The sequence below is a fragment of the Protopterus annectens genome, chromosome 4.part0 (assembly GCF_019279795.1).
Source record: "Protopterus annectens isolate FY-2018-M chromosome 4.part0, PAN1.0, whole genome shotgun sequence".
In the NCBI taxonomy this organism is placed as follows: domain Eukaryota; kingdom Metazoa; phylum Chordata; order Ceratodontiformes; family Protopteridae; genus Protopterus; species Protopterus annectens.
In genome coordinates this window covers 1,095,387,308-1,095,402,538 of record NC_056733.1, presented here as the reverse complement: position 1 = coordinate 1,095,402,538, position 15,231 = coordinate 1,095,387,308, and the positions used below count along the sequence as shown (strand labels likewise).

At 46.0% G+C, this 15,231-nt stretch overlaps 1 long non-coding RNA gene across 1 annotated transcript in view; it reads left to right on the top strand.

Moving 5' to 3' along the window:
* The first annotated feature begins 1,159 nt into the window (after window positions 1–1,159).
* Window positions 1,160–15,231, top strand: part of LOC122799772 — a 694,326-nt gene continuing 680,254 nt past the window's right edge. The window contains exon 1 of the long non-coding RNA XR_006364504.1: window positions 1,160–1,262. This is a non-coding gene — a long non-coding RNA (uncharacterized LOC122799772). The remainder of the gene's footprint in view (window positions 1,263–15,231) is intronic.

Below are 15,231 nucleotides of genomic sequence, written 5' to 3'. Positions count from 1 at the left end.
GGAGCAGGGCCATGTATATATGGGACACAGCTATGGATGTAAAGTGAAACATGATGCAGTGCAGCACCTGATGACCAGATAATGGTGATGTGTTGTTAGCATAACATAATTGAGCAAGCATATCACTATTATTGTTGCCAACAGACCATATAGAGTGTGTCTGTGAAAAGGCTACAATGGTACTTCCCTTTTGCATTTCATTGCACAAAGAACACTGCCTTGATCATACCAGGTCCAGCTTTCAAAAAATGATTTGGTAAAACTTCTGCTAATAGGATGGATCAGTCAACTGTGTCCTATTAGCATATGTGGCAATGAGTTCAAAGGTTTGTAGGTAAAATTATTGAGGTACTTCAAGCGTCTGTCACATCCAAGTAGTGTCCTAAATTAAAACTGATTATAATCAGCAGAATACATACTGTCTGTGTAAAAAATAAATAGTTTGGCAGAGAAATGTGGATTATATCCTAGTAAAGATGATTCATTACTAGAACCACAATACTTTCATGGTAGAATTGTCAAAGTTTTGAGATAAATAATGCAAGGCAGACAGAAGCACCATGAAAGAGAAAGATAGTGATTAGTTATTAGATAACAATCATATGGAATAAAATTGTCAATCTAGTCAGCATGCCTTATTTGTTAACCTTACATTGTAAGCAAAAACATGTTATTTTCATTTACCATGATATGGTACAGCATAGAATACTATTTGTTTTTCTTAACAGTAATCAATAATTATTGAAGTAGCAGCTAACGATTTAGAGCTGTTGAGTACCATGAGACATCTCACTCTGTAGGCATCACTCAAACTTGTATTTATCTGTGCATAGTGCACATATATTTGTGTGTGTGTGTGTGTGTGTGTGTGTGTGTGTGTGTGTGTGTGTGTGTGTGTGTGTGTGTGTGTGTGTGTGTCTCTCTGTTGTGTGTCAAGAATAATCTCATAATTATGTTTTAAAGAATATTTGGAACTTAGTAGAAAATTATTTTCTGCTTGCTCAACTCCTATCTGTTGTACTTTGGGCTCACCTTACTTTTCCAAGTGCTACATGTTTGGATTTTTATGACATGAAATGTGCAGCTGAATATTTTATTTGTCTTATACTTCTAAAATATTTACACCTTTCTTTCCATCCTAGGAGGAATCTCTAAAGACATGGCATGATACATAGCACCTCATTCCCGGTATCATAACAGTGATAGATGCCACCAGTGTTATACAAAACATACAGCTGTGAATGGCATAGACCATAATGGTGGTAAGTGGTGTACATCATTTTCTTTTTAATTATGCTTTCAGCTGATCATCACAAGATGTAAACTCATTCATAAACACAATTTCCACTGCATTTTTTTAATATACTGGTTTCATTGAAATCTTTGATTCATTGTATTGAATAGAAATCATTTCAACTGAAAGCATTATTACCTTTATTGATTTTTTTTTGGAGTGTCACACTTAAATATATTTTGATTGAGAGGCCTTTGCAATATTGTAATTATACACAGTTGTTAATTCACAATCATACAGATTAATTATACAATTAATTTCCCAACATGTCCCCAACCTTATGGTTGACACATTCTCTCACGTGTCAAGCAGCATATGAATTTCCTGGTAAAACCTACATAATTCAGTAGGCAACCTCAACTTTTTCCTGTTGTATCTCATATTGCCCAATTTGAGGCTGTGGAAACTACCTATATGGGTTATTGCCAGACTGCCTAGTAGTTGCTTATGACCCTATGATACCAGAGTCAGCTGTGTCACTGATCTTACAAATCCTGCTTAATTTTCTATGGACTGGTACATTCATAAAACCTCTTCTAACATGCCAGGACATATTAAACAAAATATCTGTACAAAAATATAAACAATGCAGTAATGTTACTTCTGTTTAATTAACTTAATGTCAACAGTGGCTCAGCATAATAAAAAGTTAAATAAATATCATGGTGTAGTATATAGATATCTTATTGTTGCTTTTGAATGGATCAGAGTACTTAGTCACCTGGAAAAGCAGTACACAAGTGAAGTGAAATAAAGTGGTGGAAAGGGTACTAGAATATGCATGTGAAGTTAAATAAAGGAAATTATGTATAAGAAAACATTTCCAGCTGAAGAAAAATTTTATTTTTCGCTTTCTGTGCATAGCTGTCAAAGGTGAAATGTAGGCAGTTCTATAGATTGGACTCAGACAAGTGCATGAAACACCAGACAGCCAATTACAGATGTTGGATAGCACTCAAATACTAAACAAAGAAATGCACAATATATTAGAGCCACAGCAACAATATGTACAACAGCAGTATGGTGTCAAATATCAGAAGCAACATTAGAACAGCTCCGTACAACAACTTACATCATTGATAAGCATAACATCAGTGTTCAGGCATGGCAGCATATGAGAGCCCACTGCCACACAGTACAGATGCACATAACTTAATCAAACAGCACACTGTAACAAGAAGGGCATCACAGTTGAGCACAATGTTCAAATGGTAGAAAATTTTGGTTTTACAGAGAATAATGACAACCTTCCTCATATTACAAATAGGGATGAAATGGCTTATGTGGAAAAGGATGGAACAGGTAATGTAAAAGTTAATCCTAAAGCATGAATGAGGGGAAATGGACAGTATTTTTATGAGATAGTCTATTTTTATCTTTTTCAAAAGAGGAAGAACTAGAGATTGTTGTCATTGGGACAGAACGGGAATAGCATATAGAAGGGGCAAAAATAAAAACATGAACAGATATGCAGCTAGATCTTAGCTGTGTGGAAACCAAATATGGAGAAGACACTGGCTGGATACATAAATACAGAAAGCAAACAGTTAGTGATGGGAATCGTTGGACATTGAACAATAAAGCATGAGTAATACATCAGGATGGGAAGGGAAAATTTTGGGCTTCCAGCTTGCTTTAAAAAAAAGGTGGTCCATTGTGGCAATATTTTCACCCAGTTGCTGACTCACCTCAGAAGTGACTAGCTTCTGCAACACACAGAGGTTAGTATTTAGACTCCCCTGGTCCATCTTCAGCAGTGGATCCTTTACCTCTTCCTGAGAGACAGAACTAATGGACACTGACGGCCCAGTGCCAGATGCAGTGGCTGGCAGATACAGAGGTACATGCAGCTTCACCTCTTATTTTCCAACAACTGAACCTTCAAAAGGGTAATACAGTTGAAAATACCAACACAGAAACAGTGTTATGTAAGTGCTCACTGAGGCCATAACAGGCCTAGCCATATACATCTTTAAATGCACACACGTAAAAGTTCTTGCCACCATAATTAAGTACTTAATAATGCCCACCTCCCAAATAAAGCAGGGTTGTACATGATAACCCTGATATAAATTTATGTTTACTCATCTGATCATCATGACTATCCTTAAAGTCAGACAATGAATACTGTGTTAGACCTGTAGTGGTAACTGATTCTGTAGAGAAGGAATATATTGAGTTAGGACCCTATCTGTCTAGTGAGTTTTGTTTACGTGTTGATGCAAGTTTTGATCTCTGGTATGGGTATTTGTAGAGCCAATGGTTTTGTAAAGAAATAGGAGGTCAAATAGAAAAAGGTTAGACAAGTTAGACTCCCGGGTCAGTTTGAGGCAGCCAATAGGCTACAGAGTGCAAGACAAGTTGTGCTAATCTGTAAAGATAGTAGAAAGACTTAATGTCTTTATTTATTTTATTTTTGGTTAAAAATCATTGGGGCTTTCAAGTTGATGGATGTGCATATATTCCTATATACCAAGGGACATTGCATTCAATGATGGGTCTGATAACTGAAGAGTGCAGTGGTATGAAGACTTCTTTTAGATCCTGAAGATATTCTCATGGAAATTAACTAATCCAGGTAGAAACATTTTGTGACTATGCTGTAAACATAATGATCAAATCATCATCAGCAGCAGCAAACTTGGTCAAATGCAGTTCAAAGATAGTGGCTTTGAATGCCTAAAAATATGCAAAGCAGGAAAGGGCCCAGTACTGATACCTGCAGTATCCCACTAGTTGCAATTTTACATTTAGAGGGGGGACCAGCAATTTTCACCACTTTGGATCTGTTGGACAGTCAGAATGCAATTCAGTGTATAATGTCAACATTTACATAGGCCCCGGGATTCATGAACCTTGCGCCAGGCGCCAGCATAGCGTCGGCGTTATAACGCCAAATATGGCTGCTTAGCGATTCAGGTATGAATGAATTCCACGTGCACTACCGGCGTGCGCCGGACCGTCCCCGCCCGGCGTAGGTATGCAAAACACACTGTGTGCGGTATTGCACCATGCAAATGAGGGCAAATAGCGATCCACGGCGGCGAGGCGAAGGTATGGGCACGGCAATGTAAACCAAAAACGGTTTACATTTACCCAAACATACCGGAGGAGTAACGGAAGGCTGTCAAAGTCAGGTATCATATAGGTGCAATATGCCAATGTGGAAAGGCACCGAGAATGTCCAAAGAAAATATGCACAAAATGTAAAAATGACATAAATGGCACGTGACGTAGAAAGAACTGCAGACCCCCGGGATATGTGCACAGAAGTTGTAAAGCAATGAAATAATATGACAATGTCCTAAAAGAGCAGTAGAACACAAATCAGCTGCACAGCCACCACACACCATAGTATGTATGTAAAGCTGCAACCCCAGCGCAATGGTTGTCAAGGAGTGGTGGCGGTGTCCGCGCCAGAATCCAGGTATTAGTAGTCAATTCCATGCAAATGAGGCAGATAATAGTGAATCACAAAAACGGCGCCAGCGTAAGGATGGAGCAAAAGGCGTAGCGGTACTACACCGAGGAGTGGCCTACACGAGATACATGTCAACCACAGAGGGGTGTGCCACTGTAGGAGGAAGGATATTGAGGACAGCAAATCTGGGCTGTACAATGCACATCACAGCATCAGGACTGGCGGTTAGGAAATAGATGCGCTGAGAGTACAGAATGCGCTGCATAAATGCATGTGCACGAGGATGACTACGCTCCCTAAACCAGTCATGTGGACGGCCTCACCGCAACAACCAGGGATATAGGAAGGTAATGCGGAGAATACGAGGAAATGCGGAAGCAGTGTAAATGGATCCGTGAACGAGCAATTAACACCAATCAATGCAGGAAGGGCAAACGCCGGCAGCTGATAAGTCTGCATGCAGACTCCTGCAGAACGGGAAAGGGAGGCATATGAGTGCAAAGATAGTAGGGGATGTAGTAGAAATGCAAAGAGCAAAGAACCGAAATAGCACAGCCAAGTACAGAGGTAGCATAACCGCGGCTGCAGATAAAATGCATCATATGCCATGTGCCTGCAGGATGCAGTAATGTAAGATGCCAGGCTTAAGGCAATGCAGGCAACTGTAATGTAACACTACAGGCAGTACCGCTGCAGCTGCAAGCGTAAAACCACGGAAATAATCCATGGATACGGCCGCGACAGACACACCCAATGACTTCACCGGTATACAGCACAACAGTAATAAATGTGAATGCGACAACACACAGCCGATTTCCCAAACGCCGCGACCGTGAGGGTGTAAACAGACGGGAACTTTTAACATGTATATGCTGGGTGCCGCCGCGGTCGTGATGCATAGGTATGTGGCAGAGACAGACGGAGTTGCGGAGGGTGGTGCCGACAACCACCGTGAGGCCTCACAGGAGAAGGAGAGTGTTCAGACCAAGGGTGACCTACCAGGGCTGCGAGACCTGGAGATAGTAGAGCGCTACAGGGTGGACAGGGACACGCTACAGCAAATAGTGGAGCTGTGCCGCCGCCTGAGAACAAGAGACAACAGAGGGGAGCCCATCCCAGTGGACACAAAGGTATGTGTGAGCTTGCGAATACTGGCTACAGGTACCTTTCAAAGGCCCACCGGGGACATAATGGGCATCTCACAGGCATCAGCATCCAGGGTACTACACCAGTTCCTGGATGCCATGTTACCACATGCCCATGAGCACATAAAGTTCCCCACATCTCAGGAGGAGTTGGCTAGCAATATGCGCCGCTTCCACCGCGTGGCACAATACCCGGGGGTCCTGGGTGCGATAGACTGTACGCACATAGAAATCAAGTCACCACCTGGGGAGCAGGGTAGACGCTTACATAAACCGCAAGGGATACCCTCCATCAATTGCCAGGTCGCGGTGCAATGCGCAGGGCATTATCATGGATGTGTGTGCTGGCAGCCCTGGAAGCTACCACGACTCCCATATCTGGCATGCCTCACAGCTGTATCAGGTATTCGCCAGTGGGGACATCACACAAGGTCACCTTGTGGGGATGCTGGCTACGCGACTGGAGCCGTGGTTGATGACACCCATCAGAAATGCACACACACACATGCAAGAACGCCATAATGAGGCACACGCACAAACGAGAATAATCATAGAGCCGTGTTCGATGTTGAAATCACGGTTCCGTGCTTGATACATCCGTGGAGCCTTGCAGTACTCTCCAGGCACAAGTGCCCACATATTCATAGTATGTTGTATGCTACACAATATGATTCTGCGGAAACAGCTGCTGCAGGGACATAATGCCGAGGGCCACCAAGCCCGCCACAACTGCCAGGGCAAGCACAGGCACAGGGCGCGGCGCCACGGACACACTGAGCCAGCCCCAGTAGGTAGACAGAGGCGCATCTAATATGCCTACGCCCTGGCAAAGAGGGAACGATAGCACATACTTTGACAGTGTAGGCCCCATGGACTGACACCTCCTGACCTGCACACACAGTAAAATGGACGCCACACAAACATGTCCGCCCGTAATGTGTACCGTATGTGCGGACGATGTGTGACTCCAACAAAGGCACCGCCAAACACTGCACACCCAATAGCCAGCAGAGCATGGAACGCCAACACCTCAACGCGACGCCGGTTCAACAGCACACGGCGAGCCATATGCTGCCACTATCGCCGCAAGTCGACCACACATGTACGCATGTGCATACACAGATACGGAAATACATATCAGTACACATGTAGAAATATATGTACGCATACACAGATAGAAAGTACAACAGGGTAATATGGAACCCAGGGATGCAAGTTCACAGATAAGTAAGACGCCAAATCACCACATATTAAACATAGTGACCGACAACCCGATCATCCTGGAGGGTGGGCAGGGCAGGTAACGCCAGCCATGGAAATGTTAACCTGCATCAATACATATCCGCATGTCGGGATGGTCACCAGTCCACGGTACAGTAACAGGATAAGTGTAGGGTCACCACCTGTCCCACGCCAGAGGGACAGTCCACCTTTGGGCAGTTGTGTCCTGCAAAACATTGACAAAATGGCAAATGTCCTGAGATTGTAGGACAAAACCATTTCCCATAATTACTTTATTAGTTGCAGAAAACAGTTATTTTGTAGAAGAAACATCTAAATATGATAATAAACAGAATAAGCAACTGTAATGCTACAGCTTTGTATTCCGCCAAAAAGTGAATCGCTGTCCTTTGTACTGGCCGTGGGTATGTGTTGGCATGCAAAATCTGACGTTTCTACTACAAATGTCCCACTTTGGCCATTTGAAAAGGTGGCAACCCTACATATAAGTGCGGTCATATCCATAGGATATGAGTGCGGAGATACACGCCGCCACCGCGATGCGCCAACGAGGTATTGTGTTCAACCGCCGGTGCAAAGCCGAAAGCATACCAGTGAAGTGTACGACATTATGAGGAACGCACTCATTTGGGGTGTAAAACAGTTCATGTTCCTCGCAGTTCCTCCAAGTTCCACATTGAAAATGTCTCTCAAACATCCATTGTTAGGAATGTATATAAATGACATCCTGGTAAATAGAATGTACTCATAGTAAGTCAGTAAAGGTTCTTCACTGTAAGTAAATCAGCATATTATAATCAACCTATGACCTACTTAGCTGAAGTTGTCACTATGCCATTACTATGTGTTCCACATTATGCCCATTTGTTTCACATTACTACTGTGTGTGTTCCCACTCTGGAAATAGAAGGTTGACAGCCATGGCGGCAATATGTGTGTGTGTGAGGTGAGGTTGTCGGTGTTCCGCTGTGTGTGTGTAATGTGTGTGCCAGTGTAAACTGTGTATGTAGATGACATGTCACAGGCGGAGTGTAATAACAGGCGAGGCATACAGTACAGGAACCATAGGCGCATGTACAGCAGTACCCACAAAGTAGTACTGACATCTCCTCAGTGGCTATGCACGCATGCACGAAAATGATGCAAAGCTTAAATGTCCCAAAGTGTACCACAGGGCCATAGCAAACAGGAGATGCAAAGGACGATGTACAAACCATGACCGTGAGGTATGGCGGCCATAACGTAGACTCCACACGGTCCGTCGGCAACGCTACACAGCATCAGGCATGTACGGCGAAAATACTTAATGTGCTATCCCGCACCGATCGTGAACACTTACGGTCCGGTAAATACCGCTGTGTGTTCCACGTAACCGCGGACGTAAGCAAGCCGCACACCTAATAGGAGGCTACCGGTAGCATACAGTCCGCCCCAAGTATAGGACCACAATCACCGTGAACTATCAGCCACAAAATGCCAATGGATAGTAGGCACGGACTAACATCCGCAGATATATAACCGATGTGAAGGAGGAATACGCAGGAAGCACACATGCAGGCTTATACCGACAGCAGACGACATCAACAAAACAAACATTCCCGAACAACAGACAGGTAACCCGCAGCTCCCCAAGCAGGGATGGAGCACACACACAAGCATATCTGGTATGTATAAATGCAAGACTCACACCCCGCACTGGCCACCCACATCCGCAGATATACCCCATTGCACATATCAAAGGGATAACAGCTAAAACCGTAGCAAACACATACAGGCAGTGAATGACAGCGCATACCCACCACTATCTCCTGGTAAACACGAGCAGTGGCTGATGCATCCATGCATTCGCTATGTACAGGAAAATAACAGCCATGTAACACATCTGAATGCACAACGCCATCGACAGACGCCGCCAGGACACGGGACCCACAGGTCATACATAATACCATACCCAACATACACAATCCACGGCTAACACCACAGCTAAATGTATCAGACACCACATATAGCGGATGCAGTCACACAAACATGATACAATACATAACATCCTCAATGGTATTGCAAATAACCAACGCCACACGAGGAAAGAACCATGGCCTAGTGCCGACGCCAGAATCTAACGAAAGGAAGGGGATCACCGCTGATATGCGATAAGTACACACCGAGGAACAGCTATTGGCCTGATTAACCCACATGCCTCAGGCTTACCTACTTAATATAAGGAAGACTCCTGATATTCAAACCGTATGTTCATACCGAACTAATACAAATAGAGAAAGAGAAACAAGAGAAACAAAGGAATAGAGACGAACTCAGAACAAAAGGTCGGAAAGGTATGTCGAACCCACGACATGTACTGGTGTGTAACGACGATACGCATGACCTAATCTGTACAGTATGTGAACGGTGTGTGTAGGTAAAGATACCTGTCCATCAGGCAGAGAGAGGCTAAGGTTGATATGTAATGCTAAAACGCCGCAGCATACCAACAACTGTGGACAACGCGGTGCACAGCAGTGGGACAACATGTAAACACCCGATAACCCCAGGTCCGCTTGCCACCCTTCAAAAGGCCAAAGTGGGAAATCGCCGGACACACTTCAGATGTTACAGGTGGACACATACCCATGGTCAGTACAAAGGTTAGAACTCTACTCTTTGCATAAAGAAAAGTGTAGTCTTGTAGCAGTTCAGTTGCTTATTGTGTGTCTTGTAACAGTTAGGAATGTACATACATAAATAAGTATGTTATGCAACTCTTACATAAGAATGGGATATAGTGATGTCCCACAATCTCAGGACATTTGCCATTTGTGATACATTTTGTCAGGACACAACTGCCCAAGGAGGGACTGTCCCTTGCAAAGTGGCACAGGTGGTAACCCTACCCCAGGTCTGCCATAGGGTTGCAAACACAGAACAATGCCACCACCCACGCCGATGCTGGCAGTGGATATCCAACACTGAAGTGCCACAGCAGGATAGGACATTTATGTATAGTGTCACAGCACACATGTGCATGGGCATATACCGCCGATGTCATACGGAATGTGCGCACGACGCGGCACCTATCCCACGCAGTAGGGCTTAATTATGTCAATTATGTGTAATGCAAAGCTGGCATGATGGATATGTTCACAAATCATAGACAGTATCACAGGCATAGCATGCATGATGGAGCCGATGGCCTAATGTTATATACATACACAAGATATGTATGGCCTGCACATATGGGACAATGTAGTAGCAGAATAGGTACCAAAATGGAGGTAACAGCAAGTGACCATGTCCAAACGCTCCATAGCAGGTGCAATGTGTGCCACAATGATGTCCAGCAGGGCCGCGGTGTAAACACATGTGCAATGTACACAGTACTGACACCCCCATGGTAGTGTCCACTGAACGGCAGAACTGGATGTCAACTGTCATGTCTATACAGCACGTCCGCTGTGGTGGTACCATGGGTCTGTGTCACCCTACCAGCAAGGCAGCTATCACATGACTAGTGACACAGTGTGCCCCTGTGGGATGTGCACAGGACCTATGTCCCACAGCATGGTGTGTGTCCAGTCTGTGGATGTCACACAGACGCCCCGCCTGAGCAATGTGGCATGTGTGCAGACATTCAGCACTGCTCCTCCCCTGCCCACTGCAAACGCCATGTAGGAGTACTACATGCATCAGTACTGTGGAGAACATGGCCCATGGCAGAGTACATTACACCCCTGTGTTAGTGGCATGCAGGTGAGCACAGATGTGTTACATGACTGTCATTTGCATATGTAAACTGTCTGAGCTGGGTAGAGAGCACAGCATGACTATACTGAGACATGTAACCCTGTATCCATTGTGTAAGGTACACCACACATGTGTTATTGTAACACGGCCTGCGGTACATGTGTGTATGGCACAGGTACAAGGGCACCCAAGGTATCAGCTAGACATACGGTCCAGAAATGTGTAGTCCTGCACATGTGTACCCACGCTTATGGTGTAATATGGCAACCACAGCACCATGTGGGCTATGTGTGTGTACATCAACCATGTACAACGTGATATGCCTGTATAGGGACAGTATCCATGTGATACACACCGCATGACTGTCAGTATGCAAAGGTGATGTGTATGCACTATGTGTGATGTAACTGATGCAATGATATCTACATGATATATCTGCCACACTGACACCTGTATGGGTGTCAGCAACATGAGTAGGATGAGCCAGAATGCCGCCAGGTATGTAGAAGTGGTATATGTAGGCATGTACAGTACTGTGTGACAGCAGGTAGTGTACGATGCAAATACTGAGCATGAGGGGCCACATGTCTGAGGAACGCGGCAATGCCACACGCCCCTGAAATGTTGTAGTTAGCATGATATGCCTGCACCACTGTGTGAACTGTACAGAAGGCACATGGCGAACATGCCGATACATAGGGTACGATGTGATGCTGGATGTGTACACCGTCAATAGCATAAAGTGGAATGGTGCTGAAGGGCAAAGAGCGGATCATGTCTGATGTGATACCCTCTGTACCACCCCAACCACCCATGCAATAATATGACAGGTGGCCAGCATGGGATGTGGTGTGCTGTGGCGCACAGAAGCCCAACAAGGGTGCCAGGAAAGGCATGCAGGTAGTCAATGAGTGTGTGAAGCATGTATGTCAAGATGTGGCCCAGTGCCATACTGAATGGCCCAGTCATGGGTGTAGAGATGCAGCCCCATACGTGCAATGCAGTACCATCCATGTGTAGTGTGATAGATGTGGTAGTGTGGTGGTCAGGGTGCACAACGCACATGAATGGGCTAGCAGTCACTGACGGTGCTGCTGCAGAGACATGTAACAGCCAGGTTGGCGGATACAACAACCACGGCGGTTGAGGTGACATTGGGACTGTGTTCCCAGACATAACATGTGCATGCCAGTACTATGTATGTGTCCACAGGGTTAATACAATGTCCAGCCAAGGATTGGAACCCTGTAGTGAGTGAGAGTGTGTATTGTTGGTAGGTACCCCATTGGCAGGCAGGATGCCAGCAACATCTGTGTCGCCAATGCCTGCATGACCGCGGTATGCTGCATTGAATGTGGATGTAGTCAAACAGCAGAGACATACCACCACACCGCGTGAGGGCCCACACTGCAAATGTCTGGCAGTCATGTGTAGGTAGCTAGCTGTGGAGTATGTCATGCACCAGCAGGACACACCATGACTGTCAAGTGACACACAACACACAGGTGAACAAAACTACCGCGGCAACAGCCTGCACATGTGCCCATACAGCACGCGGTGCATGGAACAGGAATACCACTGTATGCCTGTGAAAATGCCAGCACCACCATGTCTCAGTGTGGAATAGCATGGTCCCTACCAGTGTGTAAATGTAGCAGAAGTGCACTGTGATCACTGCTGGCATAGGCACATAGACTGTCCATCGGACGGGTGCCATGCCCTCAACTACCTCTGTCAGTGGATGTCAGTAATACCGGCTGTAGTGTGTATGTACCATGCATGCTGCTATGGTTGTGTGCTTAGGTGTGGCTAGCAGGGCTGGTAAGCATGGATGTTCAGCAAACAGAGGGGAGGTGTGTAGGCCCAGCATACAGACACATGGAGGTTTGGTGCATGCTGAGGGTAGTGTAGGTATGGTATGTGTCGGGTAATGTGTCACCCAGCTATGCGCACTGCATGGCCAAGCATGTGTGGGTAATGGGAGTCCATACTAGGGAAGGGCGTGTTGCTGGCAATACATAGCAGTAGCAACTGTCCTAGGTGCAATGTACAGCATGCCAACCCGACTGGCATGTAACCTGTGGTGTACAGTGTCTTCACTGTCGCGGTCACAATGTGCGAGTGGCCACAAACATGGGTATCTGAACATGGACTACCTATGATGCAATGTGTCATGGGAAAATACAGTATGTGTGTAAATCACGGTGTGGTGTGGGAACCACCCACCCGTGTGTGTTGCAGTCCAGGTATGTGCCTGGGAGGTATGATCTGTGTACAATCTGGACTGGCAGGTGTGCCGTAGGGCATGGAGGCAGGTCCCAGGCACTGTAGATAAATGACATGTGTGCTGTACTGTGTGTGCAGTGCTAGTGTACAGCACAGTGGAGGGTGTAAGCATTGTCACACATCACTGCATGCTGTGCCTACCTGTGACAGCCCTGCCAGAGACAGACATGTGACACCGCTGCACAGGCAGCATAGCATGTGAAGATGTACATGTGGGCTGCACACCTTAGCCAGATGTCCACACGCCATGTGTGCCACGGTAGTGTGGTTCAACACGACTATCAGACTGGACAAACAGCACATGCCTGCATAACAACAGTATGACCATAGTCAACAGTCCCAGTGACAGAGTAGGCCAATGTAGACTATCCCTGCATGCAGACCACTGGCTACTGGACACCTGGCTAGACACACACCTGGACGGTTAATTCACCATTGAGCCATCACACGTCCACGTCCATGTGGGCCGCATAATGTCATCACAGGGTGGTCACAATAGCAGGTGGCAAGGCAGACACGGTGTACCAGGTGATGTGTCATGTGTGCATATGTTGACTAGCACAGCCGGTCACATGTCTGCAACATACTGGTGCACGCATGTATACCGTTACATGATGAATGGAACTGCACTGTCACCCACTACAGGGCCAGCTGGCACAGGTGTGGTGTGACTGGTGTAACCCATGTTTGCACAGGATACACACTGCTGTTGTAGGCAGCCATGCTGGTGGCCACCAGTGATATATGCAGTGGTCATACAAACATACCGCATACAGTGTTCAGGCAGGAATGTCAATTGTCGTGGACGATGTGCTGCTATGTGAATGTGGGTGTTTGTTGTGAATGTCACACATCCAGAAGACACCATCTGGTGCAGTCATGGTTGTCAACACCGGTACACACATCCACAGCAGTCAGAACCCAGTCCTGACAATGTGTGTCAGTCACCCTTGTACCGCGGTGACATATGTGCACATGGCGGAACACCTCCCACTGTCATCTAAGCTGGCTACATGATGGCTGGAATGTGCTGTAGAAATGTACAATGCTGGTAGCCCAATGAAGTACCTGGAATCAGACACAGTACACTATGTCAGCCATGTAAACCATGCACAACAATGACTGCCCAACAGACACAAACAATGCATTGACACATGGAACATGTGCTCATGACAACCCCCACTGAGGTATGTTGCACATATAGATGTACAATTGTCATCTATGGCCATAGCATGGATGCAGACACACATACACCACAGGTAGTACCATGTGATGTAGGTAGGGGGGCATTGCTTGTGTATCTGTCACAGTGGATGTGCACAGACATGTCCAGCATAGCCGCCATGTAGGGTAGCTGTGGTATGTCACTACTGGACATGCCCATACAGATTACCATGTCCCGCAGGAGATGTGTTAGGTGTGTACCACATGTGACATGCTGACAACAATCTGCGATGTGTATGGCTGCCGGTGTACCTGTGTGACAATGTACCAGGTGATGGGTGATGGGTGCAAAGGCACATAGTATCGCATTGTATGCACACAAGCCCCACATAGCTGCATAGCCTGAACATACAGTACAAGGAGTGTGTGGGATGATAGCAACCCACAGGTGGAGATGGGTATGGACGGCGCCCAGAACCACATGTGTGTGTACGCTGTTCACGGCCACGACACACGAGCATCCGAGAGCCTACCGCCACAGCTGTACAGGGTCGCATGTACATATGTTCAGCAACATCCCTGTATGTCCCACCACTGGCCTGTGGACCGATGGACAACAACCAAATGTGCAGATATGAGATGTGCACAGCACATCACAGATGCCTACCGAGAACAGGCCTACCATGTAGACATGTGCACAGTAGGTCTGCGCCACCTGCAGTCAAACACGCTAGGTGCCAAACCACACCAATAGTCCAGGCAATGACACAGATGGGCTGCATGCCTCTGTGTATGTATGTCTGTGAATGGCTCCGCATAGCAATATAGCCGTGTCACCATTGTGAACAACAATATGAATGGGTTGTATGTGTGAGGGGTGCATCATATGTGTATGGTCAGATCGACGATACCATCAGTGGGCCTGCTATGTGAACATCCAT